The following is a 15836-nucleotide window of genomic DNA, read 5'->3' as shown; positions in this document are numbered from 1 at the left end:
GACTGATTGAGAAGGAGGGCTGACAGAGAAGAATAGATAGATAAATCCGCAATCACTTCAAAAGAAACTTAATTACAGTGAACGGCAGCAATTAGAGTTTCAAGTAAGGAGTCGTGAACATTAAACCTGCACAACGCCTGCCACTTTACCTTGTTAATCCGGAGTTCTAATTAAAATAATAAGCTCCTGAAAAAGCGTGTCATTTTGCTTTGAAGATGCAGCCTTTTGAAAACATGGAAGTATGATCATGTTTATTCAGATGGCAACTAATCGTGCTTGTCCTGATGGTACGGTAGAAATAAACTGATCTTAAATCAAAACTCGTGAACTAGGTGGGTAGGAGGCTGATCGAGGAGGAAGATCTGTTGATGTTTGTGATACTTTTGTCGCACATGTGGGTGTGTGTGAGCGCGCGAGTGCGTGCGTGCGTGAGTGTGTGTGCGTGTTCTGTGTATTACAATGCTGTAGGTGTGTGTGTTCTGTGTATTTCATCATTGTGTGTGTGTTTCAGTGTTGTACTCTATGTATTTCGGTGTTGTCTGTGCATGTGTGTTCTGTGTGTGTTTGTATCTGTGCATGTGTAACCTAGTGAGAACAGCCACTTGAGTATCCGTCTGTATCATTTGCAATTCTTGGCTAGAGGAAATATCGTTAGCGTGTACAGTATACAGTGGATGCTGGTTAATTGGATTATTGGTTAATCGGGACAGCCACTTATTTCAGATAACTTGTAAAGAACAAAAACTAATCAAGAAAAAACCCTGGATTCCCTTTATTTATTTGGGACTCATGCCACTTAATTAGGACAGGAGACTTGCCAAACAGTTTCAAACTAACGTCAGGTCACGTGTGCTTGTGTGACCGTTCAACACCACACCATGATTACAGTGAACAGATTTTAAGTAGTGTCTTTTGCATCTGTTGGTGTTCAAAACGCAGTAATTTTTGCCACTGATGGTTGGCAAGAAATAAGCAGAAGGACAATTCCGAACTGTGCTGCTTACTGTGGGTTCAAGCATTCAGATTTGGAGATGCCGGAAAAAGCCGGAAGTGAAAATGAAACGATTTCACTACTTTACCAAAGAATTTGAAGGTACGGACAATCAATTTAAATGTTACAATGAAAATGAAGATTTGGAGGATGCAACAGTTTCTAACTAGCATCAGTTGCATGCAGTTGTGTGGTCGTTAGACACCGCACCGTGCATAGAGTGAACAGTTGATAAATAGTTGTATAGCACTGCAGTAATATTGATCGTGCTCTAATTTGTTCTGTACTTCATATAAATAGATAATTTGTTTCTCAACTAAATGTAGTTAGTCTTTTAAAAACTATTTCCATGAAGCTTCAGCAAATTGAAGTAGCTACTTAATTGGGCCAAAATGTACAGGTCCCGATGTGCCCTAATTAACCAGAATCCATTGTATTTGCCAACTTAATTATCTATATGTGCACAGTTTCCACCCCACCCCCTCTTTCATACACCAGTCCCATTGTAATAATCTTTTCCAATTCACTGGTTATCAAAGTCAAAGCAAATTTATTATCGAAGTACGTATGTGTCACCATATACTACCTTGAGATTCATTTTCTTGTGGGCATTCAAAGTAGAACAAAGAAATACAATGAAAAACTACACACAAACAAAGGCTAACAACCAACTAATGTGCAAAAGGAGACAAGTTGTGCAAATACCAAAAACAATTAAGTAAGTATATAAATAAATCACACTGAGGACATGAGTTGTAGTCTTTCAAAGTGAGACCATAGGTTGCAGAATCAGTTCAGAGTTGAACTGAGTGATGTTATCCACGCTGGTTCAGGAGCCTGATGGTTGGAGGGTAGTAACTGTTCCTGAACCTGGTGCTGTGGGACATTAAGCTTCTGTACCTCATTCCTGATGGCAGCAGCAAGAAGAGAGCATGGTCTGGATGATGGGGGTCCTTGATGATGGATATTGCTTTCTTGCAGCAGTGCTCCTTGTAGATGTGCTCATTGGTGGGGAGGGCTTTGCCTGTGATGGACTGAGCTGTATCCATGAGCTTTTCCAGGCTTTTCCATTCTTGGGCAATGGTGTTTCCACACCAGTTAATGTTTCTCTAATATTTACACACCCATTGACCTGGTGCAGAGCAATGTTTGGCATTGGAACTGGGTGGGTGAAAGGTGTGGCTGTGAAGTTATTGTACATGGTTGCAAAGCTTTGTTTCATAATATTTTCATATTTATTGGCTTTGCATAGCCAGATGTCTTTACCACAAATATTGTGTTCCCGATATGTGTGGACATGACCTTGTGTACCAGATGCATATTTAACAGGCATTGGCAGGTTGTGCAGATCTGTCTGGCCTTGTCAGAGTCAAGGTAAATTTAGTATTAAAGAATATGTATGTCTACCTTGGGATTAGTTTTCTTGAAGGCATTTGCAGGGAAATAAAGAAATACAATAGAATTATAAAAATCTATACATAAAAAAAGACTGACAAACAACCAATGTGCAAAAGAAGACAAATCATGCAAATACCGTAATTAAAACCAAGTAAGTAAATAATATTGAGAATACGAGTTGTAGTGTCCTTCAAAGTGAGTCCGTAGCTTGCGGAGTCTCTTCAGCATTGAGGTAAGAGACATTGTCCATGTTGGTTCAGGAGGCTGATGGTTGCAGGGTAACAACTGTTCCTGAACCTGGTGGTGTAGGACTTAAATCTCCTATACTTCCTGCCTGGAGGTAGTAGTGAGAAGAGAGCAGGGCCTGAGTGATGAGGATCCTTGATGATGGATGCTGCTTTCTTGTGGCAGTGCTCATTGGTGGGAGAAGATTTTCATTCCACATATTTATGTGTTTGTCTCTATGTATATACGTGTGTGTGTGTGCGTGCGCACACGTGCACATGTGGTAAAGAGTTGTTGCGGGCGATATTTGTGAGAGAGAGAGATTCATCTGTTTCCTGAATCATCGGGATTATATTTGATGGGCAACGTGTTGAGCAGTTTACACTCTGGTTGGGTTGAGTTGTTCTTCAATCTTGGTAATTCACTTGCAAACGTTTCGTCGCCATGTCAGGAGACATCGTCGGTGCGCTGTTGATTGTGGTGTGTCCTCCGAATGCTTGGCCTTTATATACTTTTCAAACAGCTGATTGGACATCATTTCAGAAGCTCAATTATGATGTGGGGAGTAAATCTCGTTTGTACTCCGCTTTAGGCATTACCGATCTTTTTATGCACCGAAGTCTAAATGAATAAAAATTGACAGAAATATAAAACAGGCCATCAGCTGGCTATTGCTGTCTTCTCAGTATTGCAGACATTCCTGTTGTAACACAAAGTCCAGTTCCACAGGTTCTATCTAACCTCTCATACCACACCCTAGGTCACCATTACTCATGAGTGTGTGGCTCTGTGCGTTTGAACTATGATAGGCCTCAGAGATAACCTCAACCCTGACCTCATCTAAATGAATGTACACACACACACACACACACACACACACACACACCAGCTGGTCTGCTCCCCCAGCCTTAAGCATTAAGTTACTACCATGTGAATCTGGAACTGGAACAGGCTGCCTTATTTTTTAATGAAGTTATAGCTGACCTAACTGGAACCTCAACTCCACATACACATTTACTACCTTCTTCCCCTTTCATTTCCAGTCCCGATGCAGAGTGTCAGCGCAAAACATCGACTGTTTATTCCACTCCATGTAAGCTGCCTGACCTGCTGAGTTCTTCCACCATGTACCAATCTAAACGTCTCTTAAAAATGTTGAAATCAAGCTCGCATGCACCACTTGTGCTGGCAGCTCTTTCCACACTCTCACAACCACCTGAGTGAAGAAGTTTCTCCTCTTATTCCTCTTAAACTTTTCACCTTTCACTCTTAACCCATGACCTCTAGCTGTAGTCCCATCCAACCTCAGAGGAAAAAGCCTGCTTACATTTACCCTATCTATACCCCTCATAATTTTCTATACCTCTATCAAATCTCTGCTCAATCTTCCATTTTCAAGGAATAAAGTCCTAACCTATTCAATTTTTCCTAATAACTCAGGTCCTCCAGACTTGACAACAACCTTGTAAATTTTCTCTGTACTCTTTTCAACCTTGTTTACATCCTTCCTGTAGGTAGGTGACCAAAACTGCACACGATACTCCAAATTAGGCCTCAGCAATGTCTTATACAACTTTAACATGACATCTCTTCTGTACCCAAGATTTTGATTTATGAAGACCAGATCTTGATTTGAAAGAAGCTGCAGAAGATTGTGAACACAGCCCAGCACATCACACAAACCAATCTTCCGTCCTTGGACTCACTTTACACCGCACGCTGTCGGAGCAGTGCTGCCAGGATAACCAAGGACACGACCCACCCAGCCAACACATTTTTCGTTCCTCTTCCCTCCGGGAGAAGGCTCAGGAGCTTGAAGACTTGTACGGCCAGATTTAGGAACAGCTTCTTTCCAACTGTGATAAGACTGCTGAACGGATTCTGACCCGGATCTGGACCATACCCTCCAAATATCCGGACCTGCCTCTCGGTTTTTTTGCACTACCTTACTTTCCCTTTTCTATTTTCTATTTATGATTTATAATTTAAATTTTTAATAGTTACTATCGATTTGTACTCCAGGGAATGCGAAGTACAGAATCAGATATCGCTGTGATGATTGTACGTTCTAGTATCAATTGTTTGGCGACTATAAAGTAAAGTATAAAGTAAAGTAAAATCTTTCTTCACGACCCTATTTACCTGTAACACCACTTTCAATGAATTATGGACCTGTTTTCCCAGGCCCCTTCGCTCTACCACATTCCTCAGTGCCGTAACGTACATTGTGTAAGACCTACACTGGTTGGTCATAGCGAAGTGCAAAACCTTGCACTTGTCTGCATTAAATTCCACCTGCCATATTTCAACCTATTTTTCCAACTGATGCAGATCCAGCTGCAAGCCGTGATAGTCTTTTCCACTGTCCACTATACCACCAGTTTTGGTGTCATCCACAAATTTTCTGATCCAGTTAACCACATTGTCATCCAGATAATTTCAAACAACAATGGAGCCAGCACTGATCCCTGTGGCACTCCACTAGTCACGGGCCTCCAGTCAGAGAGGCAACTGTCTGCTATCGCTCTCTGGTTTCTCCCACAAAGCCACTGTCTGATCCAATTTACGACCCCATCTTAAATGCCAAGTGACTGAATCTTCTTGGCTAACATTCCATGCAGGACTTTGTCAAATGCCTTGCTAAAGTCCATGGAGACAACATCCACTGCCTTGCCTTCATCAAATTTCCTCAAAAAACTCTATAAGATTGGTTAGACATGACTTATCATGCACAAAGCCATGCTGACTATCCTTAGTCGGTCCAAGTCTTCACAAATATTTATATATCAGGTCCCTCAGAATATCTTCCAATAACTTTCTCAGTACTGGTTTACTTTTCAGCCTTTCTTGAACAGTGGAGCAACACTGGCTATCCTCCAATCCTCCAGTACCTCACCTGTCGCTATGGATGATTTCAATATCTCTGCTAGGACCCTGGCAATTTCAGCACTTACCTCCCGCAGGGTCCAACGGAGTATCTCGTCAGGCCCTGGGGATTTATCCATCCTAAGTTGCCACAGTGCAGCAAAACACCTCCTCCTCTATAATCTGTATTGAGTCCATGAAGTTGATACTGCTTTGCCTCACTTCCATTGACTCTGTCCATCTCCTGAGTAAATACAAAAGCAAAATTTTACTGAAGTTCTCCCCCATTTCCTTTGGCTCCACACATGGATTATCCTTCTGATTTTCTAGAGGACCAATTTTCTCTCACAATCCTTTGCTTTTAATGTATCTGTAGAATCCCTTGGCATTCTCCTTTACTTGCCTACTAGGGCAACCTCATGCCTTCTTTCAGAACTCCGTCTTTCTTTCTTAGATGTTCCCTTGCATTTCTTACACTCCATAAGACCCCCATTTGTTCCTGCTTGCCTATACCTGCTACGCACCTCCTTTTTAACCAGGCCTCAATATCTCGATATCTCTTGGAAACCAGGATCCCTACACCTGCTATCTTTACCTTTTATTCTGAGAGGCACACGCAAGCTTTGTACTCTTAAATTTTTTCTTTTGGAGGTCTCGCGTTTACCAAGTACACTTTTGCCAAAACAAGAAGTCCCAATCCACAATTGCCAGATCCTTTCTGGTACCATCAAAAGTGGCCTTTCTCCAATTTAGAACCTCAACCCATGGACCAGAGCTATATTTACTTTGAAACTAATGGCATTGTGATCAGTTGAAGCAAAGTGTTCCTGTACCCAAACTTTTGTCACCTGCCCTGTCTCATTCCATAATAGCAGATCAAGTACGCACACTCTCTCATTGGGACTTCTATGTACTGATTTAAGGAAACTTTCCTGAACTCATTTGACAAACTCTATCCCATCTATCTAGTCATTTTACAATATGGGAGTCCCAGTCAATATGTGGAAGGTTTAAATTACCTAATATAACAACCTTATGTTTCTTGTAACAGTCTGCAATCTGTCAGCAAATTTGTTCCTCTAAATCCCTCCGACTCTTGGGAGGTTTGTAACATAGCCCCATTAAAGTGGTCATACCTTTCTTATTTCTCAGTTCCACCCATAGTGCCTCACTAGATGAATTCTTCAGCCTGTTCTGAATGAGAACTGCCATGACATTTTCCCTGACTAGTACCACTACCCCTCCTCCTTTAATCCTTCCACTCTGTCATATCTGTAACAACTGAACCCCAGAACACAGAGCTGCCAGTCCTGCCCCTTCTGCAACCAAGACTCACTAATGGCTACAATATCATAATTCTAGGTGTTGCTCATCTGCTTTTCCTACGATACTTCTTGCATTTCACAGTACTGTAGCAATTTTATGTATTACACTGTACGGCTGCCACAAAAACAAATCATGACATAGGTGAGCGATGATAAACTTGATTCTGATATGGGCCTCATTGTGGACTGAGAGTGGGAATGGGCAAGGAGAAGGGAATCAGGATTGGGAAAAGGGAAAGCAGAGGGAAGGGAGCAGGAAGCACCAGAGAGACATTCTGTAATAATCAATAGACCAATTGTTTGGAATCAAATGAGCTTGTCTGGTGTCTCAGGGCTGGGCGTGTCTGCATGTGCACCACCCCACTTGCCTGGCACTCCTTCTCTGCCACCTGTCCCTCACCGTTCTGGCGGAACTCCACCCTCGCCATTCCCAACATCCTTTGCATCCGCCTGATTTACAAACTCCATGTTGACAAATACAGTTATGTGCAAAAGTCTTAGGCACCTGAGCTATCCATCGTTTTCATTTTAGTTTTTATTTTGAGATACAGCACGGTAACAGGCACTCGCAGCCTAATGAGTTCCCGCCACCCAATTACACCCATGTGAACAATTAACCTACTAACCCATATGTCTTTGGAATGAGGCAGGAAACTGGAGCACCCGGAAGTACCCCACGTAGTCATGAGGAGAACGTGCAAACTCCTCAGAGGCAATAGCAGCAATGGTACCTGGGTCCCTGGTGCTGTAATAGCATTACGCTAACCGTGGCGCTACCGTGTCGAGTAGAAAAGCTCAAAGTTTCTGCTACCAGTCCCTCTTGAGAGTCTCAAATATAGTCTGTGGTCATTTAAAACCGAGGTGTGTAGGAACAAAATTCGTGCATAGGAAGCTTATCCTCTGGGCAGTCAGAGGGTTGTGAGGGTGCCATTACTGGGAGTGTTTAAGTTCAAAGTGATTTTTTTATCAAAGTACATACATGTCACCATATACTACCATGAGATATACAGAGTAGAACAAAGAACGACAAAAGATTCAATGAAAAACTACGAACAGCACAGACTGATAAGCGAAGAAGATAATCTATGCAAATACAAAATAAATAATAAAGGTTCAAAGGTTCATTTATTATCTAAGTATACAACTCTGAATCTCTTCTTCTTCAGATAGTCACGAAACCAAGTGAGAGAAGAACGACAGCACGATCAACAACCCCCAAGTCCACTCCATGGCTTTGTGCATGTAGGTCATGTCTAACTAATCTTACAGAGGTTTTCGAGGAATTTACCAGGAGTGTGGATGAAGGCAAGGCAGTGAATGTTGTCTACATGGACTTTAATAAGGCATTTGACAAGGTCCTGCATGGGAGGCTGGTCAGGAAGGTTTAGTGGCTCGGCATTCAGGATGAGGTAGCAACTTGGATTAGACATCGGCTTTGTCGAAGAAGCTAGAGAGTGGTCATACAGGGTTGCCTCTCAGATTGAAGGCTGTGACTAGTAGTATGCCACAGGGATTGGTGCTGGGTCCGTTATTGTTTGTCATCTATATCAAAGATCTGGACTATGATTTGGTTAACTGGATCAGCAAATTTGCAGATCACCCCAAAGTTGGGGGTGTAGTGGACAGTGAGGAAGGCTATCCTGGCTTTCAGGAGGATCTGAATTAGCATACATGCTGTGTACTTACTGTATGTATGCACATACACTTACATATATATGCTGGGTATTTATATACATACACACACTGAATTTACATACATGTGTATTCACAGTATATATGTACATGCAATCACCTATAGACACACCAAATTTATATATATGCTGTGCATTTATATACGCACAAGCACACATACACGCTGAATTTATAGAATATAAAATTTACCAGACTATCAAAATACCTGATCCAGGAGAATGAGTAAATACTGCATTTTAAACTTGGGGTTCAGATGAGAGTCATAAGACATTCGCATGGTTTCCGAAGTCACTCAGCAAACAAGCAAATTGCAGCCTCAGTGTTCACTCCCAGGAGCTCTCTCTGTAATTTGCATTTGTCTTCATCAGCTCAGATAAGCTTCCTGCAGGGTCTGACAGGGCAGCTCTGCTGAGCTGGACCGTGGGTGCCTGCTGCTCCTTCCGCTCAGCTGCTTGCATAATTAGAGTGGAGGTGTCCTATAATTTTATAAATATATTGGCCTGCGGTCGGGTGTGCATGTGTGTGGGTGGGTGGATGTTGAGGACGGAGGTGTGATGGGAGTTACTCCACGTGAACACACATATCCACATGCACACATATACGTTATGACTCACCATAAAGAAAAATACTTTAGCATGAGAGATGAGAAAGACAAGTACTTGATTTTGTTAAAAAAAAAGGGGAGAAATTTGTTTTATATTTAAGTTTTGCTAGCCTGGTAGCTTTAGGCCAGTATTCCAAAGATAGTTTTATTCATCACATGTACATCGAGAAAAGCGGTGACATACGTCTTTTGGGTCAATGACCAGCACAGTCTGAGGTTTGCACTGGGCAGCCTGCAAGTGTCGTCAGCATATGATGCACACAACTCACCAACGCTAAGCACACAACTTTAGAATGCGGGAGGAAATCAGAGCAACCGGAGGAAGCGCACGTGGTCACTGGGAGAGCGTACAAACTCCTCACAGGAGGAGGAGGAGGAGAATTGAACCCAGGTTGGTGATTGCTAGCGCCATGAAGCGTTACGCCAACCGCGACACTGCCATGTAGTAGTGTATGACTGTGTTATACACTGCCCTGCAACACAGTTGGTATAACACAGCATAGAACCCTACCACAGAAGGCTTGATATTTATCTCTTGGTTGGAAAATACAGAATTATGCAGCTGCTGAAGCAAGAGTTAATCTAAACATCACGAGAGAAAACTGGGCTGCTCACTTTCAAAGAACACTGCAAACATTGCTCACAAATACGCATAATCTTTTGCTGATTTGTAACAGATAATACAGCTGAACATCTGAGCTAGGGCTGAGCTACAGATTAAAAGGACCTGCATATATTGACTACCAATGGTGCCACACAAACAAAATGCTGGAGGGACTCTGCAGGTCAGGCAGCATCAATGGAAAGGAATAAAGAGTCAATATTTCGGGCTGAGACCCTTCATCAGGGCGAAGGTTTTAGGCCCAAAATGTCGACTCTTTATTCCTTTCCAGAGCTGCTGCCTGACCTGGTGAGTTCCTCAGGCATTTAGTGTGTACTGCTCTGAATTTTCAGCATCTGCAGAATCTCTTGTGTTTATGACTTGCTATCAATGGTGTGTTTACTGGACTGGCAAGTCCAAAATTTATCCTGGAAACAAGCATGGGGATATTATGTTTCCCTGAGAGACCAGTAGCTAAATCAAGTCTAGCCGAACCTTGAAGAGAAGGGATTTCTTACTTTCTATCTTGGTTTGAAAATTGAGTCAAGTACAGGTTTGCCATGGGGGACTCAACAAAGAGCCAGTGCATTAGGCCTGATTCCAGCCAACAAAGCTCTCCAGATCACTGAGGCATGCAAGCCTCTAAACCACCCAGCCCTGAGACACCAGGCAAGGTCATTTGATTCCAAACAATAGGTTTATTGATCGTTACAGAATATCTCTCTGGTGCTTCCCGCTCCCTCACCTCTCCCTTCCCCCTTCCCTTACAATGATTCCCATCTCCCTGGCCCCTTCCCACTCTCAGTCCACAATAGAGACCCAGATCAGAATCAGGTTTATCGTCACTCATATACGTCATGAAATCAGTTTTTTTTTGCACCAGCAGTAAAGTGCAATACATAAAATTACTACAGTACTCTGTAAAAGTCTTAGGCACCCTAGCCGGGCTTGAAAGAGCAGAGAGAAAGGATGTGGAAGGTTAAAGCCAGATTAATCCCAGTGACGACAGGAGCACTTGGACTGGGAGAGTGGCCCCAACAACTCCCGGGAACAACATCTGAGATCTCAGTCCAGAAGAGCGCAGTACTAGGAACAGCAAGGATACTGTGCTGAACGCTCAACCTCGCGGGACTTTGGCAGAGAACTCGAGATTGAGGGAAAAAATACACACTCACACCACCCATAAGGGGTGAGAGAAAAAAATAGGTGTGTGTGTGTGTGTGCCAAAGACTTTTGCACAGTACTGTAAGTAATCTCATCAAAACATGCAAAAGATCCTTTTGGGCTTGATAGTGTGAATACAAGAATGAGGATTCATCTGGGTGGGGTGCCTATATTTCTGGAGAGAATCTCAAAATAAGACATTGTTCATGCAGAGCTGTGAGAAGTCCCTTTCATCAAGAGAAGGTCTCCGTCCAGGAAAGCTTTGCGGGCTTAACCGCTGAGATTACCCAATGAACATGTTGATAAACACTCTCAAAATGCTGGAGTAACTCATCAGTTCAGGCAGCATCTATGGACGGAAATAAATGAAGGGTCTTGGCCAAAAATCGACTCTTAGTGTCAATTAGTGGTTTGTTAATTACAGTGGAAAGCAGATATTCTGTTGCCTTTCATTGCATTTGTAACTTTTTCCCACATGTTTAATGCTTTAAGTTCTCAGTCCTTTAGGCATCCAGATGCTTAATTTGACATTGGTAGGTTCAGTTGTCCAAATACCATTTTTTTGTTACTGGGAATGGGCTCAACGTAAACCGACATAAATATGATGAGAGCAACACACACGAAGTGCTGGAGGAACTCAGCAGACCAGGCAGCATCTAGGAAAAGAGTACAGTTGGCATTTCAGGCTGAAACGTCAACTATACTCTTTTCCTAGATGCTGCCTGGCCTGCTGAGTTCCTCCAGCAAGTCATGTGCGTTGCTTGGATTTCCAGCATCTGCAGATTTTCTCTTGCTTTTAATATGATGAGAGCCATCTTTATTTGCTGAAGCATCCACTGTGGAGCGAGGTGCCTAGTTTCCCTACGGTTTCCTATGGGATAATGGAGGCAAGAGCCGATTTGGCTCGCTCTCCCGCAATGTTCACTCCTCTTTGAGGTTGTGAGGACTGCCCCGTCTGCTGTTATCCGTGCCTACTAATATGATGAAGTGATATCGAGGCTTTGGGCCTACTCTGGGCTGCTCTGGGTTTTAGATCTAAGGACTCATTTTGGTTCAGAATATTGCTGCTCGCTTCCATTGTTTGCATGATCTGTGTTTTTTTTCTCTTTCTTTGTGCATTGGGGGTTGGTCATTTTTTTAAAATTGGGTTCTTTTGGGTCTCTTGTTTTGTGGCTGCCTGTAAGCAAACAAATCTCAAGGTTGTGTAATTTATACACACTTTGATAATAAATGTACTTCGAAACTTTGAGACTTTGTATGAAACCCTTTCTAACTTGTCAGAATAAGGCTCACAGAATTGCAGATGCTGGATGTACCAAAACTGTCACATTGATATAGTTACGTACAAACTACTGGAAGAACTCAGCAGGTCAAGCTCAACTTGTTGGCGGGGTTGGGGGCTGGTGCATAGCAGGAGATGAAGGAATTGATGCTTTGTGTAGAAGTTCTGCATCAGAACTGAGAGTAGGTAAGGGAGATAATTTCTCAAATGCTGCCTCCTTGGCTGAGTTCCACTGACAGGTTATTCATTGCTTCAGATTCCACTGTCTGTAACTTGGTGCAGTTGCTGTTTCTGGGAGGTCAGTTTGGGGAAGAGAAAGGGCATTTCTCTGGGGCTATGTCCAGTCACTCCCATCCCATGAACACTCAACTCTGACCCCACGTGTCTCAGAGGTAAAGTACTCATTGTTCTGTCAGGTTTAATGTTATTGAAGCGAGCAAGTAAAGTTCACTTCAAATAAGCCACAAGTAAACAGGTCTTTCCTTCCTCTCCACCCCTTTTCTTTCCTACCCACCTGGCTTCACCGATCACCTTCTAGCTATCCTCCTTCCCCTCCCCCAGTCTTTTAATTCTGACGTCTTTCCCTTCCCTTTCCAGTCCCGAAGAAGGGTCTCGGCCCAGAACGTTGACTGTTCATCTATTTCCACAGATACTGCCTGACCTGCTCGAGTTTCTGCACCATCTTGTCTGTGCTGCTTTGGATTTCCAGCATCTGCAGACTTTCTCGTGCTTAGGTTTTTCTCCTTGTAAGAGAATTCAGAAAACCTCATACCACCTCCTGCTCATTTCTATATCCCACCATCTCATTTTATAACGGAGCTCCTTGTCCTATAATAAAAGTCCTTTGGCTCATGATATCATGCAGAATTATGACACTACTATAAGGTCAATCTAAGCATTCCCTCCCACATGGACCTCATTCCACAAACCAGTTCACATGCAGCTCACGATATAATTCTCACAAAATGAGTTCTGAAACCGATATACTCAGTGGTCATTTTATTATATACAGGTATGGCCTTCTGCTGCTGTACCCAACCACTTCAAGATTCAACATGTTGTGCGTTCAGAGATGCTCTTCTGCACACCAACTGGAGCTTAGGAGAACAATGGCGTCTAACAGCGACTCCTTTGTTTGCATCTTCAGAAACAGCTCTATTTCTATCTTTAATATCTCTATTTTCCCCTTTCAGGGTTCTTTTGAAGACTCTGACTTGGAGTTACATGCCGACTTCAGTTCTTTTTGGGAATGGGACCCACTCTTGGGGTATCATTACTGGACACTACTGTATTCGATATGCCTTTTAACCTACTCCAAGATCAATCAAACCCTTCCCTCCACCATAGCCCTCCATTTTTCTTTCATCCATGTGCCTATCTCAGAGTCTCTTAAATACCCCTAACGTATCTTCTTCTCCCACCGCCCTTAGCAACAAGTTCCACAAAGCAGTTCACGTTATAATTCTTACAAAACGAGTTGTGAAACCTATAGATAAAACTTATACTATGCAGCATCAGCGAAAACCACAAAAGTAAACTGTCTCTGCTATCCAGATAGGGGTGTTATAACTTTTAATGTAAGCAGATTAAATAGAGAACAATGAATTCTCTTATCAACATAACGATGCATTTGCAACCAAATCGTAAAATAGAATTTCAATTCATTAGTGACCCTCTCACCCTCTGTGTTTGACAATAATTACTCCCTAACAGTTTCAACTTCTTAATGCTAATTTATATGTTTAATGCTGTCAGTATAACGGACATACAAAAAGTAGACGGTGAGGGTGGGTAGGAAATCGGTTGACTTTTAAAAACAATGTACCTAAACACAACGTACAAATAACAAACTGGTTCTCAGGTGGAACAGATACCACAGGCAATATTTGCAGAGTGACTGTATTATTTGGAGAGTTTTAACGTACACTGTTGCAGTTGAGCTACAACAGGTTTGACAAAATCCTTTTATCTTTACTGGCATGAGAAGTAACTGTATTTAAAATCTCTTTGCCTTGGTTAACTGTAATTAGCTGGTCAGACGAAGTGAGAGGTCTTGGTAGAGGTATACAAAATCATTAGGGGTAAAGACAGGATAAATGCAAGCAAGCTTCTTACACCGAGGTTGTGTGAGACTAGAACTAGAGGTCATAAATTAAGGGTGAAGGGTGAAATATTTAAGGGGAACTTGAGGGGGAACTTCTTCACTCAGAGGGTGGTGGGGGTGTGGAACAAGCTGGCAGCAGAAGTGGTGGATGTGGGTTGACTTCAACATTTAAGAGAAGTTTAGATAAGTGCATGAGTGGGAGGGGCAATGGTTCACGTGCAGGTGGATGGGACGAGGCAGAATAATAGTTTGGGCATGGAATAGATGGGCCAAAGGGCCTGTTTCTGTGCTGTAGTGCTCTATGACTATGTGGCTCTAGAAACTGATGAGAAATTATATTTCAAAACAATTTTAGATACTGGCATTAAACCCTGTTCTCAAATCCCTTTGAAAACTTCATTGATTTGTCAGTTTTGATTTTCCCTTTAGGGAACCATGCTGACTTCAGCCTATTTTATCATGTGCCTCCCAGTACTTCAAAAACTCATCCTTAATAATGGAATCTAACATCTTGCCAACCACTGTAATCAGGCTAGCTGGTCTATAATCTTATTTCCTGATGAAGGATCTTGGCCCAAAACGTCAACTGCTATTCCCGTCCATAGATCCTGCCTGACTGGCTGAATTCCTCCAGCATTTTGTGTGTCCCTCTGCGACTCCCTGATCCACATGTCCCTCCCCACAGATCTCCCACCCGGCACTTATCCCTGTAAGCGTAAGTGCGACACTTGTCCCTACACCTCCTCTCTTGCCACCATTCAGGGCCCCAAACAGTCCTTCCAGGTGAGGCAACACTTCACTTGTGAGTCTGTTGGGGTCATCTATTGCATCCGGTGCTCCCGGTGCGGCCTCTACATCGGTGAAACCCGACGCAGATTGGGGGACCGCTTCGTCGAGCACCTCCGCTCGTCCGCCACAACAGACAGGATCTCCCGGTTGCCACCCACTTCAACTCTGCTTCCCATTCCCATTCGGATATGTCCATACATGGCCTCCTCTACTGCCATGATGAGGCTAAACTCAGGTTGGAGGAGCAACACCTCATATACCATCTAGGTAGTCTCCAGCCCCTTAGTATGAACATAGAATTCTCCAACTTCCGGTAATTCCCTCCCCCTCCCTTCCTCTATCCCTATTTCATTCTGCCCCCTCCCCCAGCTGCCTATCACCTCCCTCATGGTTCTGCCTCCTTCTACTACCCATTGTGTTTTCCCCTATTCCTCCTTCACCTTTCCTGTCTATCACCTCCCTGCTTCCCCTCCCACACCCCTTTATCTTTCCCCTTACTGGTTTTTCACCTGGAACCTACCAGCCTTCTCCTTCCCACCCTCTCCCCACCTTCTTTATAGGGCCTCTGCCCCTTCCCTCTTCAGTCCTGACGAAGGGTTCCGGCCCGAAACGTTGACTGATTATTTTCATGGTTGCTGCCCGACCTGCTGAGTTCCTCCAGCTTGTTGTGAGTGTTGCTTTGAACCCAGCATCTGCAGAGTATTTTGTGTTTAGCATTTTGTGTGTGTTGCTCAAGTTTCAAGCACCTGCATAATCTCTTGTGTTTTATAGCTGTCCATGGCCTCTTCTACTGCTA

At 43.1% G+C, this 15836-nt stretch overlaps 1 long non-coding RNA gene across 1 annotated transcript in view; it reads left to right on the top strand.

Moving 5' to 3' along the window:
• The first annotated feature begins 866 nt into the window (after positions 1–866).
• Positions 867–15836, top strand: part of LOC134337392 (uncharacterized) — a 56326-nt gene continuing 41356 nt past the window's right edge. The window contains exon 1 of the long non-coding RNA XR_010015980.1: positions 867–1093. This is a non-coding gene — a long non-coding RNA (uncharacterized LOC134337392). The remainder of the gene's footprint in view (positions 1094–15836) is intronic.

This window comes from Mobula hypostoma, chromosome 24 (genome assembly GCF_963921235.1).
Source record: "Mobula hypostoma chromosome 24, sMobHyp1.1, whole genome shotgun sequence".
Classification (NCBI taxonomy): Eukaryota; Metazoa; Chordata; class Chondrichthyes; order Myliobatiformes; family Myliobatidae; genus Mobula; species Mobula hypostoma.
Note: the sequence above shows the minus strand (reverse complement) of the source record. Positions and strands in the feature narration are given on the sequence as shown.